Consider the following 17,664-nt stretch of genomic DNA (forward strand, 5'->3'; position numbering starts at 1 on the left):
TGGCAGGAGTAGCAGGAGGACTGGACTCTGGCAAGTCAAATCTTTACTACTTTATCCCTCCCTACCTTCATGCCATCACAAACTCCTACCCCTACCCTCACCCCCATTACTCCACCACCTCACATACACCCTACCATCACAAGCCACCCATCCCAATACCAAGCCCTGCATGCTACACAAATGCATGGACTCCATCACAGACCTGCATGGACACCCATCACCACAGCATGCACACTAATGACAATCACTTAGCCAACCAAATCACAACTCACACAAGCCAAAGCTGCCTTGGTAATAACAACCACAGAGGGGTGCATACCCATGCACAAGATGTCACAAGCTGAAAGAAAACCACTGCATTTACATCCCCACAATGTCATCCACACAATGTCACCGGAGAGGAGGTGCCAGCAAAATCCAGTCCCGCCACAGAAGAGGTCCACAGTGATGACAGCAGCTCTGCACGCCTGCATCTCGATGACCAACCTGGCCCATCAGGGACCTCTGGACAGTCGGTGATCCAGCCACATTCTCAAGCCACCACAGAGCCTCCCCCCTCAGGAAACACCACCACAGCAACCACCCAGCGGGCCCATCCCTCTGTCCCCAGGGCATGTCAATCAGCAGTGTGGCCACCACTACAGGGACCCCAGGCAACCCCACAAACACAGGACAGTTGAAAGGTTTGCGATTAGCACCCATTGTCACCAAAGAGTCAGTGTGGCAATTTTTTTGGTAGAATATTATATGTGTAGTCTTAACATGAATTGAAAGAATAAAAATGGTCAAGATGAAAAAAAAAAAACAGGATATTGATTTTTTCTGGAGTTGCAAAGTTTAGGAAGAGTTTGATGGGAGCAATGGTCTCTATTTTGCCTCCACATAGCCACCAAACGTTTCTTCCACTGAGGACTTTAACACACATTGGGCCTGATTACAACTTTGGAGGAGGTGTTAATCCGTCCTAAAAGTGACGGTAAAGTGACGGATATACCACCAGCCGTATTACGAGTCCATTATATCCTATGGAACTTGTAATACGGCTGGTGGTATATCCGTCACATTTGGAACGGATTAACACCTCCTCCAAAGTTGTAATCAGGCCCATTATGTCAACCTTAAGGACCTGGGGTCAGTGGCAGTGGGCACACGGTCCAGGGGACAGAGGCACAGGACAACAGGGAAGCTGGGAGGACTGATGTGCAAAAAGGGGGAGGACAGGCTCAGGGAACCGACTCTCCACGAGGCACTCACCAACATCCTGGGAGCATACCACCATTCCCAGATACTGGCCAAGCTGCAGGAGACCCAGCGGCTGCAGGAGGGACAGTACCTGGGGATCAGGGAGGACCTGAGGGATATCTACACAACCCTGGTCACTATTGCAGGGGTGCTAGCAGACATAGCCAACATCATGAGGGAGGCAGTGGCACACCAACGGGCCCCTGACACTAGCCCCACCGATGAACAGCCCTCCACCTCCGCTGACGCTAGTGGACAGGAGGCACCGCCACTGGAACAACAGGCCACCAGCACCCCAACCCCTGCACAAGGAGAACCACCACGCAAAAGGTCCCTGCGTTCCAGAGAACATTGCCAAGACCCCAGCCAGGAAATAAGACTCCCCTGAATGTCACCCTTTTGTGTCCCACTCATTCACCCTGTCCACCTTCAACTGCCATTGTCCAGTTCCTATGCCCCCTTGGACAATGCACCTGTGATACAAATAGACTGGAACTTTACCCTGGACATTCCTCCACCATCAACCCAGCCCATTGCAATACCCCCTACACCTATTATCACATAAATAAACACCCTTGGAACTAATACAAGTATGGAGTCTGTCAATTGATTGAAAAATGTATTAGTCTAACAAGCTGTAAACATTGCAATTCAAATGTACAGTTACATATACGTAGGTATGTCCTGTAGTGGGCAGCAGTAAACACACCAGGAGCCAGACTGGGGCACAGATATCTGAAAATAGAGATGCCAAAGGGTACAGTAAGTGGCCATAGAAATTGGAATTTCAGGCGGCCATGTACAATGTCCAACACAAAACCGCAATGGAAGGTGAAGTTACAGTGTCTTACCTGTGTGTGGCTGGAAGTACTGTTGAATTATAGTAGTTCTGTTGTCCATATCCTCTTCCTCTGCCTCCTCTTTGTCACTGTCCACAGGCTCCACCGCTGCCACACAACCATCTCCAGCCTCAGCCTCCTGCAGAAAAGGCACCTGGCGTCTCAAGGCCAGGTTGTGCAACATGCAACGATGATCTGGCACACCTTCTTGGGTGAGTAGTACAGGGATCCACCTGTCAGATGGAGGCACCGGAATCTGGCCTTCAGGAGGCCAAAGGTGCGCTCAATGATCCTCCTTGTCCGCCCATGTGCCTCATTGTAACGTTCCTCTGCCCTTGTCCTGGCATTCCTTACTGGGGTCAGTAGCCATGAAAGGTTGGGGTAACCAAAGTCACCTGAAAATATTGAGGGATACCTGTTAGCCAGACACTCACCCTTAAGGCCAAACCCACACCCATATACCTACATCAACTGGGTGGGGACCATGGGCTCACCTATTAGCCACACCATGTCCCTGTGGAGTTGAGACATCACATATGGGATGCTGCTATTCCTCAAGATAAAGGCATCATGCACAGAGCCAGGATACTTTGCATTGAAATGGAAGATGTACTGGTCTACCAAACACACCATCTGCACATTCAGAGAGTGAAAGCTCTTTTGATTTCTGAACACCTGTTCATTTCTCCGGGGGGGAGGGGGGCAAAGGCAATATGGGGGTCGTTCTGACCCCGGCCGGCGGCGGAAGCCGCCGGCCTGGCTGGGCCCGCCAGAATACCGCTGCGCGGTCAAAAGACCGCCGCGGGTATTCTGGGTTTCCCGCTGGGCTGGCGGGCGACCGCCAGAAGGCCGCCCGCCAGCCCAGCGGGAAACACCCTTCCATGAGGATGCCGGCTCCGAATGGAGCTGGCGGAGTGGAAGGGGTGCGACGGGTGCAGTTGCACCCGTCGCGATTTTCAGTGTCTGCATGGCAGACACTGAAAATCTTGGTGGGGCCCTGTTACGGGGGCCCCTGCAGTGCCCATGCCATTGGCATGGGCACTGCAGGGGCCCCCAGGGGCCCCACAACACCCCATACCGCTATCCTGTGCCTGTCGGCCAAAACCGACAGGAACAGGATGGCGGTATGGGGGTCGGAATCCCCATGGCGGCGCAGCTTGAGATTCCCCAGGGCAGCGGGAAACCGGCGGTACTCCGCCGGTTTTCCGTTTCTGACCGCGGCTGTACCGCCGCGGTCAGAATGCCCAAAGGAGCACCGCCAGCCTGTTGGCGGTGCTCCCGCGGTCGTTGGCCCTGGCGGATTTTACCGCCAGGGTCAGAATGACCCCCTATGTGTACCATCAATAGCACCAATAATGATCTTGGGGCTATATCCCATTGCATAGAAGTCAGCATTCACTGTGGCCAAATCCTCCACCTGGGGGAATACAATGTAGCTGCGCATGTGTTTCATCAGGACAGACAACACTCTGGTCAGCACGTTTGAGAACATGGGCTGTGACATCCCTCATGCCATGTCCATTGTCGCTTGGAAGGAACCACTTGCCAAGAAATGGAGCACTGACAGGACCTGCACTAGAGGGGGGATACCTGTGGGGTGGCAGATAGCTGAAATCAGGTCTGGCTCCAATTGGGCACACAGCTCTTGTATTGTGGCCCTATCAAGTCTGTAGGTTAGGATAATGTGCCTGTCCTCCATTGTCGACAGGTCCGCCAGGGGTCTGTACACGGGGGTATGTCTCCATCTCCTATTCATCCTCAGCGGTTGAACTCTGGGGTGAAAAACGGTGAGCAGAAGGTCATATTCAAACATATACTCAGATGAATATGCTATTTTTGTTTTACAGAAACAGTATGTGAACTTGTAAGTCCGTTTATGTGCCTAAATCTGCTCTGACGCAGTTTAGTGCCATGGCCTGTGCCCCCCTGAAATAGCGGCCACCTGACCTGTGAGGAGGGACAAGTGGAAATGAGGTAATTCCGCAGGTTTTGTGCGCCTTTGCGGGCGGCGGGTGACGAACGCCGTACAACATCGCATTGGTTATCATTGGGGCCTACAGGTTCCAGGAGCCAATGAGGATGTACGCCGGCGGTGACGCGGTTTCTATCTGTTCACTCACTTGCTACCTGACATTCAACAGGAGAGGACCTACACTGCGTCTGAAAGCAACCATGGCTCGAATATCTGCCTTCACTGAGGAGTTGGAGGGACTGGTGGATGGGGTCCTACCCCAGTATCGTTTACTTTATGGCCCTCCAGACCAACAGGTGAGTACACTGAGCATGATGCATGGGGCATGAATGTATGGAGTGCTGTGTGTGTAAGCCTCGTGTGGGAGGGGCTGAGGGGTCCTGGGCAGAGTGCTGCATGTATGGTGATCAATGTATGTGCGTAAGGGGATGGAAGGGATATGTTGGGCCATGAGTATGACAATCCGGACGGTATGAATAATACCTTTTCTGTTGTATTTTTTTCTGCAGGTCAGCGCCAATCAGAAAAAGGGTATTTGGCGTGCCATCGCCAAGGAGGTGCGGACCCTGGGGGTCTTTGACAGGCAGAGCACCCACTGCCCCAAACGGTGGGAGGACCTGCGCCGCTGGGCAAGGAAGACAGCGGAGGCCCATTTGGGGCTGGCCTCCCAACAAGGAAGGGGTGTCCGTCGTACCCTGACCCCCTTGATGTTCTACATCCTGGTGGTGGCCTATCCAGAGTTGGATGGGCGCTTGAAGGCATCATAGCAGCCACAAGAGGGTGAGTAGATTCAGAATCATGACTTTACGTGCGTTAAGGTGTTACCTGGGTGGGGGATGTGGGCTGTGGGTGCCCCTAGGCCAGGGCGAACATGGCAGGTAGGTTCCATGATGGGCAAGCTCAGATGCACTCCAACCCCAATTATGTTTGTGGGCATCTACTACTGAGCAGGGTCCTGTGGGTTTCAGGTGTGCAGCTAATGGAGTTAGGCATTGTACCCCATGGCCTGGTGACTAGCATTGTAAATGGTAGTGCATGGCCTAGTGCATAGGGCTGTTCCCTGTGAGTTGTGTACGCCAACGGTAGTGTTGTTGCTGGCATTGACCAAGTGTATCCTCTGTCTCTCCCCCCCTTTTTGTTTTGTCACCCTGTCCTTGTGTGCATCAGTATCATCTGGCGGAGGAGCAGAGGCACCGGCGACGGAGGGAGCTGCATCCCACATGGCCCTGGAGGCCGAATCCACCAACAGTGAGGGCACCAGTGGCATGGAGGGTGAGGGGAGCACCACGACGGAGACAGGAGGGGACAGTACCGACAGTGACTCCTCTGATGGAAGCTCCCTGGCGGTGGCGGACACCTCTGTGGCCACCCCAACTAGAGGTACAGCCGCCACCCCCCTTACCAGCACCGCCCTCCCAGCAGCCCCTCAGTGTGTTTCCTGTGCTCGCTCACCCAGGAGGGTGGGCATCTCCTACGCCCTAGGCACCTCAGGCCCTGCCTCAGTCAGCCCTGCTACCTTCATTGAGGAGGTTTTTGACCTCCTGAGATCTCTCTCTGTTGGGCAGTCAACCATACTGAATGCCATCCAGGGTCTAGCAGGGCATTTGCAACAAACAAATGCATACCTGGAGGGCATTCACTCTGGTGTGGCAGCCCAACAGAGATCATTCCAGGCTCTGGCCAACTCACTGATGGCAGCCATTGTCCCTGTCTCCAACCTCCCCCCTCCAACTTCCTCTACTCAGTCCCAATCCCATTAACCCCAGCCTATCCCAAGCACCCCTTCAGACCATCATTCACCCAAACCAAATCAACACACAGAAGTGGCTCAGGCAAACACAAGCACCACACTTCATCCCACAGGCACTCACACAAGCACCATCCAGATGCAGACACACCAACGTCCACCGCCTCCACTGTGTCCCCCTCCTCCTCCTTGTCCACCTCCCTCCCACTAGCGTCTCCACTCACACCTGCATGCACTACATCCTCATTCACTACCTCCATCACCAGCACACCTATCACTGCACGCCCCTCACTGGCAGTCACCACCCCCACATCTATGCACACGTCTCCTGTGTCCTCTCCCACTGTGTCTGTGAACCCTCCTCCCAAAGTACACAAACACAAGCAATCAGACACCCAACAGCCATCCACCTCACAACAGCATCCAGCCCATGCACCTGCACCCAAACACAGCAGACAGACACCTCCTAAAACCACTCCCTCATCCTCCACTCCCAAACCTTCACCCTTTTCCGTGCCCCAGTGTCCCTAAGAAGCTTTTCCTCGCGACCCTTGACCTATTCCCTACCCCGCCCCCGTCCTTCACTTTGGGCCAGGGTGGCCAGAACCCAGCCCAGCACCTCAGCCACCCAGTCCACGGCCAATGTAGTTTCTGCAGCTAGTGCAGGTGTGTGAGGCTCCAAGGAGACACCCGTCACCACAGCCAGTGTGCCTGCACCACCTGCCAAGGGCAAGAAGGGGACACCAGCTAGCAAGGGGAAGGAAGCACCACCAGCCAGCAAGGGCAGGAAGGGAACACTAGCTGGCAGAAGCAAGGAGGCACCACCATCTGCCAAGGGCAAGAAGGGGCAAACAACACCAGCCATGGCACTTCAGCCATCCGGGGCTGCAGGGGAAGGGCTGAAGCATCCCCCCAACCACTGACAGCACCGCCTCCTGCACCTCGGCCAGCACCGCCACCTGCACCGCTAGCAGCACCACTGCCAGCAGCAGCAGCCCCAGTGGGCAGCCGTCCAAGGCTGCAGGGGAAGGGCTGGAGCCTCCCCCCACCAGCACCGCCACCTGCACCGCGGCCAGCACCGCACCTGCACCGCCACCTGCACCACAACTACCATCCCTTCAGCAGCTGTCACCGCCGGCGAGCATTGTGTAGTCGTGACTACATGGGCTGCAGTGAGTCCTGGCCCCTGCAAAACCTGTAGGTGTGACACCCAGGTGAGAGACTGTGACCTTGCACCATCCAAGGTGAAGCACACTGGGCACAAAGTCCCCTCCAGAACCAGTGGAAGAAGGCATCCACTCACCCCCTCCTTTCCAGAATGAAGCACACTGGGCACACAGCCCCCTCCAGAAACAGTGATAGAAAGCATCCACTAGAGAGACTGTGCCTTTGCACTCCCCAGGACCAAGCAGTGGGCAAACCACCCACTTGAGAGACTGTGGCTTTGCACTCACCAGGACCAAGCAGTGGGCAAAGCACCCACTTGAGAGACTGTGGCTTTGCACTTCCCAGGACCAAGCAATGGGCAAACCACCCACTTAAGAGACTGTGGCTTTGCACTCCCCAGGACCAAGCAGTGGGTAAAGCACCCACTTGAGAGACTGTGGCTTTGCACTCCCCAGGACCAAGCAGTGGGCACGTAGCCCCCTCCAGGAGCAGTGGGGTTGTACCATCTTCCGGCTGAGGTGCCTGTGTGTTTTCAACCTGATGTCCCTGCAGTGTTCTCTCCGTATTGAGGCAGGACTCAGGTGTGGCCTTGGCCTATGTGTTATGGTCCCGTGGGCCACGGACATTTTGGAGTGGGCATTGTCCCTCCATTTGTATATATTGTACATACTGTTTATTGCTTTAAGGACGTATTTATCTAATATTGTTCTATTACACTCAATTTAATCAATTCCTTTTGTTCCTGCATTATTCCTGAGGGTTACGGGGTATATATGTAATGTTGTTGCATCTGTTTGTGTGTATGGTGTTGGGGGTGTTGCGTGTGAGTGTCACTCTCTTTTTCCCTCCCCCGTCCCTTGTGTGCTAGGTGCGGTACTCACCGTGGTCGTCTTTGCCGCCGTTCGTGTTCCTGGTGTATGACGAGGTAGGCCAGCATTGGAAAAATTTGCAGCTCGGGCTCCATGGCGTCGTGGTTCTTCCCTGAGTGTTGAGAGGTGAGTTGTTTACCTTCTGTGTACTGTTTCCGCCGTGCTTTTGATGGCGTTGGTACCGCGCCGGAAAAGCTGGTGGATTAGCCTCTCATATTACTGTGGGCGGTACATTGTCTTCCGCCTGGCTGTTGTCGGTTACCGCCGCGGTGTTTGTTGCTACCGCTGTGGCGGTCGGAGTGTTAAAGTGGCTGTCTGTGTTGGCGGTTTCTGCCATGGTCATAATTCCATTTTTTTTTACCGCCGGCCTGTTGGCGGTATTACCGCCGCTTTATCACCGACCGCCAGGGTTGTAATGAGGGCCTATGTAGCAAACCACCTTCTTCAGGATAGAATCAACTTTGTAACAGACGAACTTCCCCATTATACTGGTGCACTTTTAACATTTACCATCAATAACAACTTTTCTTGAAAATTCTGAAAAAAAGCTTTCATGCCAGCCTGCTAGTCTTGGGGCCACATGTACGAAGCTAAAATAATTGCGAGTCGGCAATAGCGACTCATTGCGAATCGCTATTTCCGACCCGCACAACGGGATGTAGGTAGAAATCCTAATACCTATTTGCGATTCGGTGCAGAGTTGCACCGCAATTTGTGAAATCGCAAATTGCGATATCACAAACTGCACAAGGGTGTGGTCCGAAGTCACAAATTGCGACTGCCTCGCAAATTGCGAGCAGGTGCAAATAAAATAGGAGAAAACACACTTCCTGGCTCTGAGTGATGACATCAGAACCAGGAAGTACCCCCCATGGAACAGGGAGGAGTCTACCTAGCACAGACAGCAGAGGCACACCCAGCTGAGAGGAGCAACTACAGCTATGTCAGCTCAGGACAAGGAGACACCCACTGCAGGGAGGAAGAGGAAACTAAAGTTTTCAGAAAAGGAGCTGGAGGTGCTGACTGAGGAGTGCGTTAAGGTGTTACCTGGGTGGGGGATGTGGGCTGTGGGTGCCCCTAGGCCAGGGCGAACATGGCAGGTAGGTTCCATGATGGGCAAGCTCAGATGCACTCCAACCCCAATTATGTTTGTGGGCATCTACTACTGAGCAGGGTCCTGTAGGTTTCAGGTGTGCAGCTAATGGAGTTAGGCATTGTACCCCATGGCCTGGTGACTAGCATTGTAAATGGTAGTGCATGGCCTAGTGCATAGGGCTGTTCCCTGTGAGTTGTGTACGCCAACGGTAGTGTTGTTGCTGGCATTGACCAAGTGTATCCTCTGTCTCTCCCCCCCTTTTTGTTTTGTCACCCTGTCCTTGTGTGCATCAGTATCATCTGGCGGAGGAGCAGAGGCACCGGCGACGGAGGGAGCTGCATCCCACATGGGCCTGGAGGCCGAATCCACCAACAGTGAGGGCACCAGTGGCATGGAGGGTGAGGGGAGCACCACGACGGAGACAGGAGGGGACAGTACCGACAGTGACTCCTCTGATGGAAGCTCCCTGGCGGTGGCGGACACCTCTGTGGCCACCCCAACTAGAGGTACAGCCGCCACCCCCCTTACCAGCACCGCCCTCCCAGCAGCCCCTCAGCGTGTTTCCTGTGCTCGCTCACCCAGGAGGGTGGGCATCTCCTACGCCCTAGGCACCTCAGGCCCTGCCTCAGTCAGCCCTGCTACCTTCATTGAGGAGGTTTTTGACCTCCTGAGATCGCTCTCTGTTGGGCAGTCAACCATACTGAATGCCATCCAGGGTCTAGCAGGGCATTTGCAACAAACAAATGCATACCTGGAGGGCATTCACTCTGGTGTGGCAGCCCAACAGAGATCATTCCAGGCTCTGGCCAACTCACTGATGGCAGCCATTGTCCCTGTCTCCAACCTCCCCCCTCCAACTTCCTCTACTCAGTCCCAATCCCATCAACCTCAGCCTATCCCAAGCACCCCTTCAGACCATCATTCACCCAAACCAAATCAACACACAGAAGTGGCTCAGGCAAACACAAACACCACACTTCATCCCACAGACACTCACACAAGCACCATCCAGATGCAGACACACCAACATCCACCGCCTCCACTGTGTCCCCCTCCTCCTCCTTGTCCACCTCCCTCCCACTAGCGTCTCCACTCACACCTGCATGCACTACATCCTCATTCACTACCTCCATCACCAGCACACCTATCACTACACGCCCCTCACTGGCAGTCACCACCCCCACATCTATGCACACGTCTCCTGTGTCCTCTCCCACTGTGTCTGTGAACCCTCCTCCCAAAGTACACAAACACAAGCAATCAGACACCCAACAGCCATCCACCTCACAACAGCATCCAGCCCATGCACCTGCACCCAAACACAGCAGACAGACACCTCCTAAAACCACTCCCTCATCCTCCACTCCCAAACCTTCACCCTTTTCCGTGCCCCAGTGTCCCTAAGAAGCTTTTCCTCGCCACCCTTGACCTATTCCCTACCCCGCCCCCGTCCTTCACTTTGGGCCAGGGTGGCCAGAACCCAGCCCAGCACCTCAGCCACCCAGTCCACAGCCAATGTAGTTTCTGCAGCTAGTGCAGGTGTGTGAGGCTCCAAGGAGACACCCGTCACCACAGCCAGTGTGCCTGCACCACCTGCCAAGGGCAAGAAGGGGACACCAGCTAGCAAGGGGAAGGAAGCACCACCAGCCAGCAAGGGCAGGAAGGGAACACTAGCTGGCAGAAGCAAGGAGGCACCACCATCTGCCAAGGGCAAGAAGGGGCAAACAACACCAGCCATGGCACTTCAGCCATCCGAGGCTGCAGGGGAAGGGCTGAAGCATCCCCCCAACCACTGACAGCACCGCCTCCTGCACCTCGGCCAGCACCGCCACCTGCACCGCTAGCAGCACCACTGCCAGCAGCAGCAGCCCCAGTGGGCAGCCGTCCAAGGCTGCAGGGGAAGGGCTGGAGCCTCCCCCCACCAGCACCGCCACCTGCACCGCGGCCAGCACCGCACCTGCACCGCCACCTGCACCACAACTACCATCCCTTCAGCAGCTGTCACCGCCGGCGAGCAGTGTGTAGTCGTGACTACATGGGCTGCAGTGAGTCCTGGCCCCTGCAAAACCTGTAGGTGTGACACCCAGGTGAGAGACTGTGACCTTGCACCATCCAAGGTGAAGCACACTGGGCACAAAGTCCCCTCCAGAACCAGTGGAAGAAGGCATCCACTCACCCCCTCCTTTCCAGAATGAAGCACACTGGGCACACAGCCCCCTGCAGAAACAGTGATAGAAAGCATCCACTAGAGAGACTGTGCCTTTGCACTCCCCAGGACCAAGCAGTGGGCAAACCACCCACTTGAGAGACTGTGGCTTTGCACTCACCAGGACCAAGCAGTGGGCAAAGCACCCACTTGAGAGACTGTGGCTTTGCACTTCCCAGGACCAAGCAATGGGCAAACCACCCACTTAAGAGACTGTGGCTTTGCACTCCCCAGGACCAAGCAGTGGGTAAAGCACCCACTTGAGAGACTGTGGCTTTGCACTCCCCAGGACCAAGCAGTGGGCACGTAGCCCCCTCCAGGAGCAGTGGGGTTGTACCATCTTCCGGCTGAGGTGCCTGTGTGTTTTCAACCTGATGTCCCTGCAGTGTTCTCTCCGTATTGAGGCAGGACTCAGGTGTGGCCTTGGCCTATGTGTTATGGTCCCGTGGGCCACGGACATTTTGGAGTGGGCATTGTCCCTCCATTTGTATATATTGTACATACTGTTTATTGCTTTAAGGACGTATTTATCTAATATTGTTCTATTACACTCAATTTAATCAATTCCTTTTGTTCCTGCATTATTCCTGAGGGTTACGGGGTATATATGTAATGTTGTTGCATCTGATTGTGTGTATGGTGTTGGGGGTGTTGCGTGTGAGTGTCACTCTCTTTTTCCCTCCCCCGTCCCTTGTGTGCTAGGTGCGGTACTCACCGTGGTCGTCTTCGCCGCCGTTCGTGTTCCTGGTGTATGACGAGGTAGGCCAGCATTGGAAAAATTTGCAGCTCGGGCTCCATGGCGTCGTGGTTCTTCCCTGAGTGTTGAGAGGTGAGTTGTTTACCTTCTGTGTACTGTTTCCGCCGTGCTTTTGATGGCGTTGGTACCGCGCCGGAAAAGCTGGTGGATTAGCCTCTCATATTACTGTGGGCGGTACATTGTCTTCCGCCTGGCTGTTGTCGGTTACCGCCGCGGTGTTTGTTGCTACCGCTGTGGCGGTCGGAGTGTTAAAGTGGCTGTCTGTGTTGGCGGTTTCTGCCATGGTCATAATTCCATTTTTTTTTACCGCCGGCCTGTTGGCGGTATTACCGCCGCTTTATCACCGACCGCCAGGGTTGTAATGAGGGCCTATGTAGCAAACCACCTTCTTCAGGATAGAATCAACTTTGTAACAGACGAACTTCCCCATTATACTGGTGCACTTTTAACATTTACCATCAATAACAACTTTTCTTGAAAATTCTGAAAAAAAGCTTTCATGCCAGCCTGCTAGTCTTGGGGCCACATGTACGAAGCTAAAATAATTGCGAGTCGGCAATAGCGACTCATTGCGAATCGCTATTTCCGACCCGCACAACGGGATGTAGGTAGAAATCCTAATACCTATTTGCGATTCGGTGCAGAGTTGCACCGCAATTTGTGAAATCGCAAATTGCGATATCACAAACTGCACAAGGGTGTGGTCCGAAGTCGCAAATTGCGACTGCCTCGCAAATTGCGAGCAGGTGCAAATAAAATAGGAGAAAACACACTTCCTGGCTCTGAGTGATGACATCAGAACCAGGAAGTACCCCCCATGGAACAGGGAGGAGTCTACCTAGCACAGACAGCAGAGGCACACCCAGCTGAGAGGAGCAACTACAGCTATGTCAGCTCAGGACAAGGAGACACCCACTGCAGGGAGGAAGAGGAAACTAAAGTTTTCAGAAAAGGAGCTGGAGGTGCTGACTGAGGAGTGCTGCCTGCACCATGATGTCTTGTTCGGCAAGGCATCAATGAGTGTCCCTGACACATAAAAGAAGAAGATCTGGCAGGACATCCTGAGTAAAATCAATGCGATTGGAGTCAGCCATCGCACCATTGATGAGGTCCGCAAAAGGTGGTACGACCTCAGGTCCAGGACCAAAGAAAGGGTGGCAGAGCGGATGAGGGAGGTGCATGGAACTGGAGGAGGACCATCCACACTACCACCTCCTACAGCCATTAAGAGCATGGTGGAGACCACTCTGGAGCCGGAGGCTGTGGTAGGAATTGGAGACCTGGACAGTTCTGCACCGGTAACATCCAAAAGTAAGTAGCAAAAATCACTTATTTACACCACTCGATGCACCATGCACACAACCACAGTACACAAAAGCATGCATCGTCCAGATTTGCTCGATGCCTAAATTGCAACCTACAGAACAATGCATTATGGGCAATGTAGTACAGTAGTCCAAATTTTGCTGAATATTTATTGTGATACACCACACATATGAGAGGCACTGACAGTGTATCCCCTGTGTCCCACAGGTCTCCCACAAGTACCCACAAATTACCCTAATGTGCACGGTGAAGAATCTGCCACCATCACAGCAGACGAGACAGCAGGGGAGTGCATGACCACACCACTTGTCCACCATGCACGTGAGACCACCAAGGAGACAGATATCGACACTGAGACGGGCAACCTAACACCGGGGCCACAGACGAGTGTGAGTCGGCCACATAGGTCAGCTGGGTCTGGGCAGAGACGGCAACGTCAAACACAGTCAGCAGGTGAGGAGGATTTCACAGGTGAACAATTTCTAGGATTGGAGGCATCCTTACTGAGCAGTCACCGCCTGCAAAATAAACATATGTGAGTCATGAACAGGAATCTGCACAGACTGCAACAGACCCTCTCACAGGGTTTTTCCAATGTTGAGACACAATTCACTACTATGAACAACAACATGGCAAACTTCACCACCTCCATCAGTGACCGGTCAAGGAAATGGTGGCAGATAGGGCCCATGCAAGGCGGAGAGAGTGCAACACTTGTGCCCGTTTGGACCGGCTGAGTCAGTCGATTGGCCGCTTTGCAACCACTACTACCTGCCTGTCAAGGCGCACTATAAAGCTACAGGTGGAACTTGGGCATTTTGCCGGTGATGTAGCAAGGGGACTAGGGCGCATCAGTCATGCAGTGGACTTAATAGAGACCAACCAGGCAGCAAGGGGCATTGGCGATACCCCTCAGGATAGTGAGGACATCTCCAGCATGAGCAGCGTTTCTGCCTCAGATGCACGCATCCTGTGGAGTAGCAGTACCCGCCAAGGATCAGTGGACCAACCAGGATCGGGCCATGGTGGCCATAGTCACAGGAGGGTGTGATTTTGCTAATCTTGGATTTGCCTGAGGCACATGATGTAAATGCGTCAGACATTACATTTTACTTTTTTCTTGCTGTTCAGACATCAACAGTTCATTATTACACTCCTGACATTAAAGGGATTATTTTTTGTACTGCACAACCTGGCTACGTGTGTCTTACATTTGTGAGTGTTGTCACGGTTGCCACGTACCTGCCAAAGTAGTGAGTTGCAATGTGGTCCCGTCTCTGTCAGTCCTCCAATGAGATGCTACCATCCCCAGGCTATCGGTGTGGTAGCTCTTGCACCTCATCCTCCGAATCTGTGTCGTCAAGGGTGACATGTAGCCCACATCTGGTGGCGATCTTGTGGAGGATGGCACATGTTGCCACGATCTTGCATGCAGTCTCTGGGGCATACTGGAGTGTCCCTCCACTTTTGTGCAGGTATCGGAAACGTGACTTCAACAAGCCAAAGGTCCTCTCAATGATAGTTCTGGCTCACCGATGTCCTATGTTGTGGCGCCTCATTCTGATTGGCAGGTGTTAGGTATGGGGTGAGTATCCATGGCCTCAGAGCATATGCACTGTCAACTGTGTGACAAAAGAGCAGATATGAGCATGGCTTCACATGGTTATGCAGTGACATGTATTTATGACATCAGAGTGTACTACACAGTACCTAATAAATATCCCTCGCCAAACTCCCCACGTTCTAGGCGTCGGTGTATCCCACTGTGCCTAAATATGTATGCATCATGTGTACTCCCTGGAAATTTAGCCTCTATGTCAGTAATGACATTATGGGCATCACATACCACCTGGATGTTTAGTGAGTGGGTACATTTCCTATTACGGAACACATATTCCAGATTAGCTGGTGGGCAAATTGGTATATGTGTCCCGTCCACACACCGTATTACATGGGGGAAGTTGGCAATTCTGTAGAAGTCCAACTTGGTGCTGTTAAATTCCACCTCATTTGTGGGAAGGTATACATATGTATGTGGACATGTGTGCGAGTATGACATCTAAGAACCGTCTAAAGAATCGTGACAGGGCACTTTGGGACACCCCACCATCAACAGCAATCACCCCCTGGTAGCTACCCGAGGCCAAGAGGTGCAGTGAGCAGAGCACTTGTACATGTGTGTGGGGATAGAGCAGCTGTGCATTGTCTGGAGTTCTAGCTGTGGTTTAAGCAGTTCAATAATCTCTAAAATAACTGCGCTGCTCAGTCTGTATTTATCATAAATCTCGTCCTCAGTTTGTTGAAATAGGGTCTGCCTGGTTAGGTATATCCCCTCCTGTCTCTGCCTCCACCTCCTCTGCTGGGCAGCCTGGACGCAGCCTGGACTCTCCTCCTCCATGCAATCACGTATAGTGCAGCCATTTTGAGAAACCCTGATGCCTTATGGGACTTTTTCTCAACTTTGGTTCTGGTTACCACCTGTTTGGAATCAGTGCTAATGTGGGTGTGCAAAACGGGCTTTTTGCAACTACTCGCAATTTGCGACTGCCTTGTACATTCGGTTTGCGACTCGCAATTTGCGATTTCTTAATTGCAAGTCGAAATTTCAAGTCGAAATTTTTGCAAGTCGGTAATTGGTCACATTGCTATTTGGGACTCCGAAATGGCATTGGAACATACCATTTTGCTTTTTGTGAGGTCGCAAATAGCGCTGCGACCGATTTGCGACTCACAAAACTTTTGTGCATGTGGCCCTTGATCCTCACTAATTGCACCAGCCACTGGCTTCTGAACTGAGCTTCGTGCACCGACGCTCATTCTTTTACTAAGTAAGCCCTTTGTAGAGGTATTTGCGTTTGGGGAAGAGCCTTTTGAAGCTCAGTTTCATTGACATGTCAAAGAGAAACACTTGTTCATGGGTGATTCACAGCTTCTATCCTGACTTACTGTGTGACTGTGGGCGGGACATCACACTTCTGTCAGGCTATGGTAAACTGTAACCTATTTGTTGTACGGGGCTAAGGAGCTAGGCCTACTGGCATTAATCAGATAAAAGGATTAATCTGAATACCTGTTTAGAGGGAGAGATTTTAAGGGGGGAGGGGTTAATCCCTGTCGCTGTATGTCAAAGGGGCCCTTTTATGCAAAAATACGAGGGGCCCTGAGGGTGACGGTGATTTAAGCGGTGTCCCTGAATGTAAAAGGGTGACAGAATCTGTTAGCCTTGTCAGCTGTCTCCCTTGAAAGACGTAAAGAGGCCAGTCACAGTCTCTGAGCCTTCATGGACCTTTTCGTGGCCGCTGAGATTACCTACAGATGGCCCTGGCGGGGGGAGGGGTGAAAGCGCCTACTGCTCGGGCCTGGGCCTGGCCCTGGCTGGTGACACGCAGTTGCCGTCTCTGAGGAGGAAGGGGAAGAAGAGACTGCTGGAGTCTGCCTGCTCGGGACTGCGGGAGGGGGGCGGGCGACTTGCAGCAGCAGGACTGAGCGGGGTGAGGGAGGGAGAGGCTGCAGCTTCCACAGCACTCTGTGGGGAAGGGCAGGGCCGTTCACAGGGCCCAGAAGGGCCAGATTATTACAATATCGGGGCCTTCAGGCCCGCCGCATTGACACTTGGTAATTTACTCGGGGTTGGGGCAGGGTTCGCTACGGAACCATGGCGTGTTTTGCAAAGCGAAACAACGTCCCTCCTCAGGGGTCCTTGGCGCTATACAAAATGTTTGTTTCTGAAGATACACATTGTTTAAATCGGCAAAGAATGCTAAAAGACATTTTAGCTAACGACAGCGTTTTCAATCACCTCCAGTGGAAACATCCTCACACCTCTAGGGTTTGGAACTACTACCTGCATTTCATTAAAAGCTACTTAGAACATGGCACCAGTTCACGCCCTTCTCACTACTGTTGCGCGAGACAGCACAAAAGGCAGAGCTGGTCTGACCTTGTATCCCACTGGGCATTTCCCTGGCGGTCTGGAGGCACTGCAGGCCGGTTCTGAAAGCCCAGGGCCACTGCTGGTGTCTGTCACTTTCCCCAGCTACAGGTTAAATCCAGCAGGTACAGCGGACGTCAAGAGAGAGAAGACAAAGGAGAGAATAAGGTTGAAAGAGAGAGAGAGCGAGGAGCAGAGGGAGCAGGGCTGGTTTGAGAATTATTTTCAGGGCTGCTTTTGTTTTACCAGTCTAGACCTGAGAAAATGGCACACGAAATTGCAGAATGTTGTCAAATAGCAGAATATCATTCCTAAAAGCAGAGTGATAATTCACAACAAGCATTGGCAAAACCAATAGGCCTTGCCTATGCAAGAGCCATTGACTTTGCCAATGTGTGTTAGACATGCTGATCACCAGTGTGGCTGCTGTTCAAAATGGCTAAACGTTACAGATATAATGGAGAGTGACAGGGAGTTTCGTAGAGTGGAATGGTGAAGAGTGGAGTCGAGTG

At 52.9% G+C, this 17,664-nt stretch overlaps 1 long non-coding RNA gene across 1 annotated transcript; it reads right to left on the reverse strand.

Moving 5' to 3' along the window:
• Positions 1–13,367: 13,367 nt before the first annotated feature.
• Positions 13,368–17,315, reverse strand: LOC138258632 (uncharacterized). The gene is made up of 3 exons (XR_011198467.1): positions 17,162–17,315; positions 14,464–14,843; positions 13,368–13,739 (listed from the first exon to the last, which is right to left on the reverse strand). It is a non-coding gene; the product is annotated as an uncharacterized lncRNA (long non-coding RNA).
• Between the last annotated feature and the right edge of the window lie 349 nt (positions 17,316–17,664).

Source organism: Pleurodeles waltl, chromosome 9, assembly GCF_031143425.1.
Source record: "Pleurodeles waltl isolate 20211129_DDA chromosome 9, aPleWal1.hap1.20221129, whole genome shotgun sequence".
Taxonomy (NCBI): Eukaryota; Metazoa; Chordata; class Amphibia; order Caudata; family Salamandridae; genus Pleurodeles; species Pleurodeles waltl.